This window comes from Meleagris gallopavo, chromosome 1, assembly GCF_000146605.3.
Source record: "Meleagris gallopavo isolate NT-WF06-2002-E0010 breed Aviagen turkey brand Nicholas breeding stock chromosome 1, Turkey_5.1, whole genome shotgun sequence".
Lineage (NCBI taxonomy): Eukaryota > Metazoa > Chordata > Aves > Galliformes > Phasianidae > Meleagris > Meleagris gallopavo.
The window spans coordinates 49,887,653-49,898,663 of NC_015011.2; the positions used below are offsets into that span (position 1 = coordinate 49,887,653).

The 11,011-nt window shown below is 40.1% G+C and overlaps 1 protein-coding gene across 1 annotated transcript in view; it reads left to right on the forward strand.

Annotated features, from left to right (window-relative positions):
* Window positions 1-10,190: 10,190 nt before the first annotated feature.
* The window catches only part of PVALB (parvalbumin), a 13,457-nt gene continuing 12,636 nt past the window's right edge, over window positions 10,191-11,011 (forward strand). Inside the window, exon 1 of the mRNA XM_010711586.3 lies at window positions 10,191-10,281. The gene's annotated coding sequence lies outside the window, so the exon portion shown is untranslated. The remainder of the gene's footprint in view (window positions 10,282-11,011) is intronic.

Sequence of the window (11,011 nt, forward strand, 5' to 3'; positions counted from 1 at the left end):
CACAGAAGTCCTTTCCTGAGCCATCGGACAATGGAAAAACTGAAAACATAGCTGAGATAGCAGAAGAAGGAAGGGAGAAGCAAGAAATAGTTTTTGACCATTCCCATTTAAATTCTAAATCAGGTTTCAGAGATGCACGATCACAGTATCTTTGGCACAAGAGTTGTTTCTCTCTGTGAGACACTGAAGTGCAATACTTACGAAAGGCCCTGGTTACAGTTGAATCTACAGAAAAAAAAATGATGCAATATAAAAACAAACGAGGAAGGAGCACTTAGGAAAATAAACTTATAATCTTTTCTAATAAGGCTATTCTCCAAGTGAATAGCTGAGAAAATTTTCATGGATTGATTTGGTTTGAGTCTTCTTTTTGAACTGTGCACAGGAAATACTGGTCAATGCATCCCCTTTACTATCTGCTGAAAGTGTTAAGAAGCCCTGCTTATGAATTCTCATTTGAATTAATACTGCCACAGAAGTGCAAAGACCTTATCTAAACATGACAGTCTACACATAAGATGTAGTAGGCATGACAAGTTACCAACAGTTTTTTTCTTCTGGGATAGCAAAGTATCTAGAACTATGGAAGGGTATTTGCTACACACTATTGATTCCAATCAAGATATCACCTCCCTGGCTTTGTGAAAGTAACAACACATAAAGAGTTGCACCTTTGGATTTCTCCCTCCAAGCATCTGTACCTACAGAAACCCCTTTTCCCCTGAAAACCACCAATTTACTTCTGTAAAACGATGACTTTCTGTAAGCAGTGCATGGTGTGCCACCGTTTAAGGGAGATTTTTAGCAGATGTTTTTGTTTTGCTCTCTCGTCTTCAGGCTCCTTCTAAGGAGCTATTAGCCTTTTAGGTTCCCTAATCCCCCAACTAAATTTATCAGCAGTTGATTGCAGCCAAGAGTTAAGCTAAATTAAACTTTGAAATCTCTGTACAGTGTATCAGATGCACTTCTGGTAGGGGAGGTGGAGCAGACAGCTCCAAATGTTCTACTTAACAAGAGTCGGAAGAATCATGCTTTTTTCCAAAGGTTTCTCAAAGCTTCCTCAGATTTTTCAAGATCACACCATTTCCTGATTTTATAAAAGCAAGAAATGAACTACTGAAACTGTCTGTCATTTACCTCTGTATCAGATGTGTACACGTGCATAAACACTCACAGACACACACTTTCCTCTACAAATGTGTGCATCGCATGTGGAGAAGGCGTGTCTATGCACACTTTTGCTGCATGCACACTTGAGATGTCTGTTCCAGCCCACACTTGTAGTGAACAGTATTTATCTATGTGTATGTGTGTGCCTCTGTGTGTGTATGTGTATCTGTTCCTCAGACCTTGTCCTCACCCAATCAATCATTCCCTTGCTTGCCGCTCTCACACTCAAAGCATTTATCAGAACTCTGCTCTCTATCCTGCTCTTTAAGATGAGTAGTAAAATATTCAGTCTAAAATAAAATCAATAACTGATTAGTTTTGAGGACTCTATGTCGTATTCCCCTATTATTCCAGAGCTGTGCACTTCTCTATCAGAAGATAGACTACTACATATCCTTACAACAACAAAAAAAGCCAACAAAACATGGAAATGGAAAAGAATCTTAATCTTTTTAAGAAAATATAAAAAGACATAGAATACAAAAAAGAATGTTTAAGAGGAAAAGATATAAGGTAGCAACTTTTCACCTGTAGGACAGTAATTGTGATATAAACTATCAGAAGTTCTCAAAACCCACCAATATTTAACAAGAGGTCAGTACCAACACTGACCAACGTCTCAATCAAGTTCATTACAGATCGACCTTCTCTTCACAAAGTAATTATTCAGAGCTGCTAACTGATCTCTATTTCACTGAAATTTCTATAAAAATCCCAGGAAGAGAGGTCTGGTCAAATCTCCAAGGAAAGCACCAGAAGGAGTTCCAATGACAAATGTAGAAGATGGCTCGGGTCCTAAAAAGGCAACTGAATTAAGACTACTGCTCTCTGGGTATAAAAGCAGTTATTGCACACTGGCTTACAGTATAGTGGTGAAATGAAGGTAAACTTCTTCTTCAATAACCAAAATAGCATTTTTATCTGAGGTCACATCAAAGAATTTGTTTCCACAATCATTCGTCTATCATTTTCACCAGTTTTGCTTTTCAGTAGAGAAAGTGTGTGTGAGAGGTGTGATTTCTGCTGTCTGTATCCCCATGGCTACTAAGAACAGCTAGGAAGGGAATTGGGCACATCACAGCATACAAAATGTCAGGTTAACGAATTCCAACACAACAGCTCTGAGAAACAGACGTTAGCTTTCTCCCACCTTCATCCTCCCATATCACACTAAAAGAAAAGAAAAAAATCAAAGTAAAATCAACGATGGAAAACTAGCCAAAACCATGTAAGGGGATCAAATATGTCCTTCAGAAATGTAAACATCTCTAAAAATAGGGAGCGGCCACCTAAGCCACTTGTTTTTACTCATTGCAGTAATAAAAGGTCCTTGTAAGGGACTCACACAGGCTCTGTGCTGTTACAGTAGCATCTGGTCTCCCCATTGCTGGAGAGAAATGGTGAAGAGGATTTAGAGCGTGTGTAACCTGAGAGAGAAATCATCTGTCATTCCCTCACAGGGCATTAGCAAACTTTCTGTCTCCTAAAAGAAGAGCCACTTTCCTTCCCCTGCCTCTTGAGATTACTGCTTTAAGCGCTATTATAACATACATGCTTATGAATAATATTAATAACGAGGGAGAAATCCAGCCCTATTAAGGAAAGGCAAGGGAAATCGAGTTGACAGAAGACCTCTCTTCCCAGGGAGGTGGTGGGGTCACCATCCCTGGAGGTGTTCCAGATCTGTGTGGATGTGGCACTGAGGGACGTGGTCAGTGGGCATGGTGGGGATGGGCTGGTAGTTGGACCAGGTGATCTTAGAGGTCTTTTCCAGCCTTAATGATTCTGTGATTCTGTGACTCTATATTCTGTGCAGAACACTGTGTGAACTCAGTAGCACACAAGTGGTCACGTAACAAACAGATCCTTTCTGTAACAGGGAAGATCCCTGCGCTCCACCCAAGTGAAACTTCCATGGGCCGTACTTCTCCCAGCTGAGATCCAAAGCAACAATAAAGAAAAGGATACAAGGATCCAAGACAGTCAGACAGCAGTAAAGGAAATGTATGAAGGTACATGAGGTACATTAGCTCAGAGATCAACAGTTTTTAGTATGCTTTGCTAGTTGTTTTCTTTTTCAAAAGATAGGGGGTAGAAATGTCATCAGAAGTGCAGGAAAATAACAGAGATGATTCATTTCAAAGAGACAATATGCTGACAAAAAACACATTGCTTGTATCTTGCAAGCCTCTGCTTTGTGCAAAAGCAAGGTATTTATGAACACTTCACTCAAACAATCTCACTCTTCTTCAAGACAGCAGCTTCCCTGTCCTGCTGAGATCAAAACCCAAAGGTTCTGGGAGCTACTGCTTCCTGCAAGTGACTGTGAAAACACCTCAGCACCTAAAGCTTCACTGCGTATCATTCAGATCTGTACCACATCTTACATTTGATGCTCCACTTTTAGATTACAAATTTGCTTTTACCTGAACAAGGAATGTTCACAATGTTTTGAAAGGTGAGATGCAAAAAAGCCTTATAGTAAGGTGATTTACATAAGAAACAGCCACTCTGAACTGCTTTAGGAAGGAGAAAGAATACCAGAATACTAGTGTACCAGTGCCTAAGGAAACAAATGTATGTCCGTAATAAGAAATAATTCAGATGTGCAGAATAAAAAATAAAAAAAATTTTAAAAAAAGTTAATGGTAGTTTTTATAAAATGATTTAGCCCAATAAAGCTATTTGATTTTTTTTTTTGCAAATAATACTGTAAATCATGAAAATAAACTTTTTTCACATCACCGAGAAGAAAACAAAATCCCTCTATAGAGAAATATCAACAAGATGATGAGCTTACTATAAAAAGTAGTGTTTAATGTACCATTAATGTACATTACTGTTAATGTACTAGTAATGGCCATTACCCTTAAGAAGATGCTAGAGAATCTTTGATATACATTCTCCCCAGATGAGAGGATGCGTGTGTTACAAAAGATAAATTCAAATTCTGAATTTGACGTTCACCCAAGGGAATCCCAGATTCGGCAGAAGAGAACAGCAACCCAAATTGATGAAGGAGAGAAAGTTCAGAGGAATTGGGTGGTTGAGTCTGATTCAGTCTGGGAACTACATGGAGACATTCTTTTGGTGACAGCATGTTTATTTTGTGTGCATCTATTAACAACCAACCTGGGACCGTTGAACTCATTTCATTAGGATGAACAAACCATATTACAGAACAATGACTTTTATTTGCTGATATTCTCCTTGGAGGGATTGAAATCGTTACCTGATCCTGAGAAGATTTACCAATCCTGTAAATGGAAGAATTGTTTTCTAATGAAATATTGACAATGAACAAAGAGCTGATGTAACCTGCTCATTTCTGATGCTAGTTATAGACTTTCTTATTGGGAACTTTCTACCTGGAGGTTGGCAGGGAAAGCCCCGTTCAAGCATCACTGCCATGGGAATTCTTCCCACTTAAAGTTTACCCAGAAATATATGAGTCCTTTACAAACTTCTGACTTTTAACTCCATTTCACTGTGTGCTAACAGCTCTGAAATAAATTATAAAAGCATAAGCGGGAAAAAAGGCACAGCAGATTAGAGAAGAACTAACAGAATTTGGCTTACCACAGGATTCCAGCTGCTAAAACAGAGGTCTAATTTCCCCAAAAACTACCCTCCCTGATCTAAATGCTTTGACTGCTCCCCTTCCAGCAGCCTGATACAAAGGGGAATAAGTAATGAAACCATCTTTCTGCTGTGCCTGTTTTCCTACAATATAACCCCTGTGGTAATAATTACATGGGCTTATCCATCTCAGTGTGAACACCACCAGAGTGTCAATTATGACAAATGGCTGATACTCACGAGTGTCTTGTAAAGAAAACCAACTGTTTCTATTCTCTTAACCCAGGGTCAGGGCTTCCCACTGGGACTAACAGCTTTTTTTTCCTGCTATAAGTATCCATCTGAGAGTTGCTAGAAGGTGTTATGATACACAGACCTCCTTTTTCAGCACTAGCTTTTTTGTGTTTGGTAATCTGAGCCTAACTCTCACAAGGGGTTTGCACAGAAATACCTATTGCTGATTTCCATAAGGATTATCTCCTTTGGGTCATACTGCTCAAGACATTTCACATTCTTTTCCACATTATTTGCAACGCAAGCTGCAGATTTCCCAAAAGCCACTGGTGGCATGGACTATTAGTGACCTGCTTCTGGTGTCTGGGGTATCTCTTGTAGCTATTTGCTATTTTCAGCTTTTCAGCCAATTACCAGAGGAGTCACACTGAAAAACAGAACTACTGAATCTTGATCCTAGGAATATGACTTTTGTCAGGCAAACCAAAAACAGTCAATTGCATGGATTATTAGGAAGTAATGGAACCTAAAAAGCCAGAATCATAGGATCACAGAATGGCTTGGTTTGAAAGAGACATCAAGGGTCATCTAGTTTCAATCCCCTGCCATGGCCTAGGGCTGCCACCCACCAGTTCAGGCTGCCCAGGGCTACATCCAACCTGGCCTTGAGTGTCTCCATGGGTGGAGCATCTCATCAATCTGATATAATCCATATGGCAGAAGAAAACAATAATTAGTACATACAAAACAACTAGTATTCTCAATCACAGAGTAGTAGTGTAAAATACAGGTACAAGTGAACAAGAATGCCTATATGCAGCCTAAAGAACCCATATATGAAGTGAAGAGCAGCATATAAGCAAAAAATCACAGTGAACAAGACTGAAGTTTCCTGGTTTAAATTAGTGAGGAAAAAGATTTTCTCCCATGGGTAGTCAGTCATTCTTTTAACTGATGTATTTTTCACATATATTCTCTCCACTTGACTGTTCCACTTTTCACACGTGTGGTTATCAGAAACTACACCAAGGAAAATAAGAGGAAAATAGTATCACTTAAAAAACAAATGTTCCCTCCAGTCCAGAATTCTGTCCCCAGTGGTGGAAGCATACAAAAGTCTTTGGAGGCAGATAAGCACAAGGGAAACACATTGGGACTCTTTTCCCAAATCCCTTCCCAGATCCCAACCACTTTATCTCAGGGACTTCCCAGGCTCATATAAGTTTGGTAACTTTCAATGGAGCTTTCCTTCATGAATCTGCCTATTCCCCTCTCCCATACACTGTAGCTGTCAGTATCACAACATTCTTGGGAAAGTGTATGGCAGACTAAATGTAATAGGTGTCACATCCTTACTATATATCCTATATACTTTGTTTTTACTACGATACTTTGAAAAATTTGGAAGTTGTTCTCACTAACATGGTGAATTTTTTTCCAGTTTTATCATACAATTCTGGACAACTTCTAATGTGAGTACTGATATTTCATCTTCCTCATAATTCCCAAATGTGTTATAATAATTCAAACTAATATTGACTCCTTTGTCTCCAAAGACTTCTGGTACAACATTTTGACACATTAGAATCCCAGTATTTTATAGTAATACGGAGCAGTTAATCCTTTCAGTTAACATAATAGCAATGCAATATTCCTTCCTTTATTTAGAGTTAATATGGAAGAAGACCATATACCTCGCATACTGTAGGAAGAAGCAAGGAGGAAAAGAACATAACAAACCAACACCAAAGAAAATAATGTCATTGTAAGGCTTCCTATCCTGCCTATAGGTGGAGGTCAGCACTAAGCTTTGCAGAAGAGGAAACTGTAGGGGTTCATATGTTGTGAGTAATGGCTATAAAATGCTTCAAAATGTTTTTAATATGAGATATGCTGCAGGCATACCGTATATACATATCTGTTGGTTTTCTTTAAGATTTAAAATCATTGTTTCCAAACCTAAATGCAATGTGAATAGACACACACCTGTCTTGGACTGCAGCAAACTGAAGCAGATTTATCACTCCTGGCTTATATCCCAGGAACAGTTTAGAAACTATAACAGATACCTATCATGAAAATGTCAACAAAACTGGAAGAACACCAAAACAAGCAAGAAAAAGAAAATTATTACAGGCATAGAGAGACTTATCTGTGAGGAAAGATGTAAAATAGGTAATTCTGTATAGAGGCTATAGCCTGACTTATGCAAGGACTAGAGGATATTATAACTGTAAAATCAAATGGAAGGCATAAACATCAATAAGAGAGTGAAAAAATAGATTAATCCAGAGAGTTATATGAGAGATTAATGATCTAAAAATGTGTGAGAAATGTTAACTGGCACCAAAGAAACATTTTTCATCAATGAAAATTCTGAATTTTCGAATGTATTTTCCAGTAAAGGATATCGTACGGCTTACATGTACTAAATAGAAAACAGCAGAAGGACAAGCTTACCTTTCAAAGCACTGGTGATGCATTTTGATACTAACATTGAAAATTTCAGGTACACTGGCAGATATGGACTAGGGGAACCTTATTATTCAGTTCATATTTGTTTATGTATAGACTGAGAAAAAGAAGTGAAAATGGATGAGAGTCCCAATTAACACTGCAGTATTTATGTCTATCAAAGGGGAAGTTTGGTCCTATTTTACTCCTGACGAAACCTGATTGAGATGACAACTACAGCCAAGCAAACATTCTCCCTAAATTCTTTTGTTTCATATAGTTGTCAAGTTTTCTGTAGCCACAACGCTTTTCATCTTTCAGTTTCAGTCAAATCTGTACTACTAACCTACAAGGATCAGTTTTTACTTGTGTTCTTCTTGTACTTAAAAAATAAAAAGAGTTTTAATTAATGAAATACTTGACAAGCATCTGTCCAACAAGGTCATAAGTCTGCTTCTCTCTTTGTAAATAAGCATTAGCAGTAACTAAATAAATGGATAAGAAAGGATTTAAGGAAGGGTTTTTGCTAATTAGGATAGCTTTCTTATGGTTGAATTACTCAGAGGAATCATAATGGCCAGCCTTGCTCTTGCTCTCGCTCCAACAAATCAGGCAGAAATGGAAGTCAAAAATACTGTCCTTATCCACTCTAAGCTGCCACAAGTAGAGAAGAGGGAAAAGTTGTTCTGCTGGCTACCAATGGAAATACAGCAACCAGCTGGTAACCACGAGATGCTGGCATCTCTAAAACAGAACGTGATTGTGGTACACATCAAAAGTATATAATATGTGAAAGAGTAATGCAAACTCTGCATCACTGAAGGTAGCCAACAGAGCACTGCTGAATCGTACTGCTCCGTAGGCAACACATCATTTGGCTGAAACATTTGAATCCACCAGTCAGCTGCTTTATGATGTATTTGACTAGTAGGCTTCACCTGCTATGAGCGAGGGCACAGAGGAAGGTTTGTCAGCATGAGGAATAAAGGAGCCCACCTGAAACACAGTACTCCTTTCCCCACTGCTGTAGTACATGCAAAATTCAAAGACCGCTAAAGGAAATGTAATACAGTTAAATTAGAGAGAAAAATTTAAATTGATTGAATTAACACTTGTCATCTTTGATTCAATAAAGCTTCCTCTTCTGAAATTATCTAAAGCTCCTGGAGAATTTCCAGCTTATCACAGAACTTGGCATCGTAATGATGCTGGCATTAGCAAAATATTTTTAAATATTCTTATCCCACACACAACTCAATTATCTTTCCTTCCTTCTAGGATCAATTAATCAAGCTAGAAGAATCAAATCTCACTTTTGCAACGCTTGCCTTTCCTGAAAGATAATTTTCATTGTATCACAGCAGCCTAAGAACTGTTGGATTTGCATCCTGAAGCTGAAAACACATGTTGTTACCTCAGAATATATTCCAGATAAATGTGATTCACAGACCTTCATAAAATGTTTCCCCTTGCCAGAAAAACATTCAAAATCAAGAAAAGCATCCCCAGGTGGAGTACAAAACAGCAAATCGTTCTCACTTGTGCTTTTATTTTGTTATTATTGCTTGATAGAGTAAAAAAAATAGAGGCATCAAAGGTTTGTTTCCTCTGAAGAAGCAACTGCACATAAAGAGAATTCATACACTGAGAATGTTAGATTCCATTTATTATGCCCATATATACCATATCTCTTCATTTATAATCCTCCACTTCTCCTAAGTGAGCTCAGGTTGTAAACTGTTTAGGTTTCCACAGCACCTTGCCCAATGGGGTCCAGACTGGAGGTTTTGTAGGAACAGCCAATGCCGCACAGAGTTTGCCATTGCCTGTGGGAAGCATCTCCTGCTTGATCATGACCTGCAGTGAAAAAAATTATTTCTGCCACCCGTCAAGGTCAGGACTAGATGATCTTACAGGTCTTTTCCAACCTTCATGATTCCATGATTCTAAAGCTGACTGGTGCAGCTTTAGGTGAGGGTTGCAGCATAGGGCTGGCTTCAAATGGTGCTTGCTAAGGCTAAAGAGAGATGAGGACAAATTTCCAAATCGCCTGTTTTCCTTCACTGATGGATGAAGTGATTGTATCTTCCTAAAATCATAGAATATAGAGTCACGGAGGTTGGAAAGACTACCAAGGTCACCTGGTCCAACTGCCAGCCCATCCCCACCATGCCCACTGACCACGTCCCTCAGTGCCACATCCACACGGTTCTGGAACACCTCCAGGGATGGTGACTGCACCACCTCCCTGGGCAGCCTGTGCCACTGCAGCACCGCTCTTTCTGGAAAGAAATTTTTCCTAATATCTGACCTGAACCTCCCCTGGTGCAGTTTGAGGACATCACCTCTCATCCTATCCCCTAAGCTGGGAAAAGAGCCTGACCCCCACCTTGCTACAGCCTCCTTTCTGATCGCTGTAGAGACTGAGATCTTCCTTTTGAGCAGGGTCCCATCTCCCAGGTTGGACTCCCTGATGGAGCTCTCCGAGCTGCCTCCATCTGATGGAATCTGAAGGTCCATTTGCTCTGCACAGCTGATCCCCACAGCCCGCTTCTCCCCTTAACAATAAAGTCTCAAGCTTGCCGAGGTAATAGGTTTTCACAGCCAGGGGAAGGCGAGTGCCAAGGATTATTAATAGTGTTCCTTAGTTAAGGAAAAGATAAATGTGACACCGTCACCAAAATCCCTGAATATCAGATACCAGTGAGGAGTGGGTATCACATGCTAAAAATAGAAAGAGCAGGAGAGATTATATAAGTGGGGTCCCTACCCCGAGTTCCACTTCTTTTTGACCACCTGCGCATCTAAGAACCTTTTCAAGAGTGCTTAGGAGAGATCCAAAAGGTAAGTAGCGAGAAAATGTTGAAACTTCCACAGAGAACCGGGCAGAATCCCGGACCTCCACCCGACCGGACTGTAAACGGGGAAACGCCTCCATCACTCTGATCCTACGGCCCTTCCCACAGACAAAAACCGAAGGACAAAGAGGTGCAAATCTCCCCCGCACAGAGAAGTGGATTCCCGCAGAGAAGATTCCGGGCCGTTAGGAAGAGGAAATGGAACACATTAAGGGGGGATGAGGAGAAGAAAAAAAAAACGGGGAGAAAGTGAGAAAATGGAAAAAACAGAAGAGGGAAGGGAGAAGGGAAAGAGAAGGAGAACGCGAGGATTCCTCGAGCAGAATTCGCTGAAGCGCTCAGTCACACACAGAAGGTGAAAAAGAAAAGAAAACAACTCCAAAACACGTGGCAGAATGGAAATGTCTCGTTATGAGCAGACGATGGAATGAATGCGCTCCCCTTGATGCTGTCATTAGGAAGATGGATGTGTCACCCTTTTCGCCTGCCTGCAGATCGAGCTGCTGGCGTGGGGCTTCTGCTGCTTCCTCCCGTTCTCTCGACTCGGCTTGCTTTGGCAAGGGCGGCTCGATTTCGACATGATTTCCTCGATGCTAGTGAGGACATCACCGCGTTGGTGCTACAGGAAGGAGGAGTTATCTCTGCGAAAGCCCTGCAGTCAGCTTGGAAATGCAGGGTGTAGATTTTGCAAAGAGTTCGGGCAGGGGAAAAAAAAA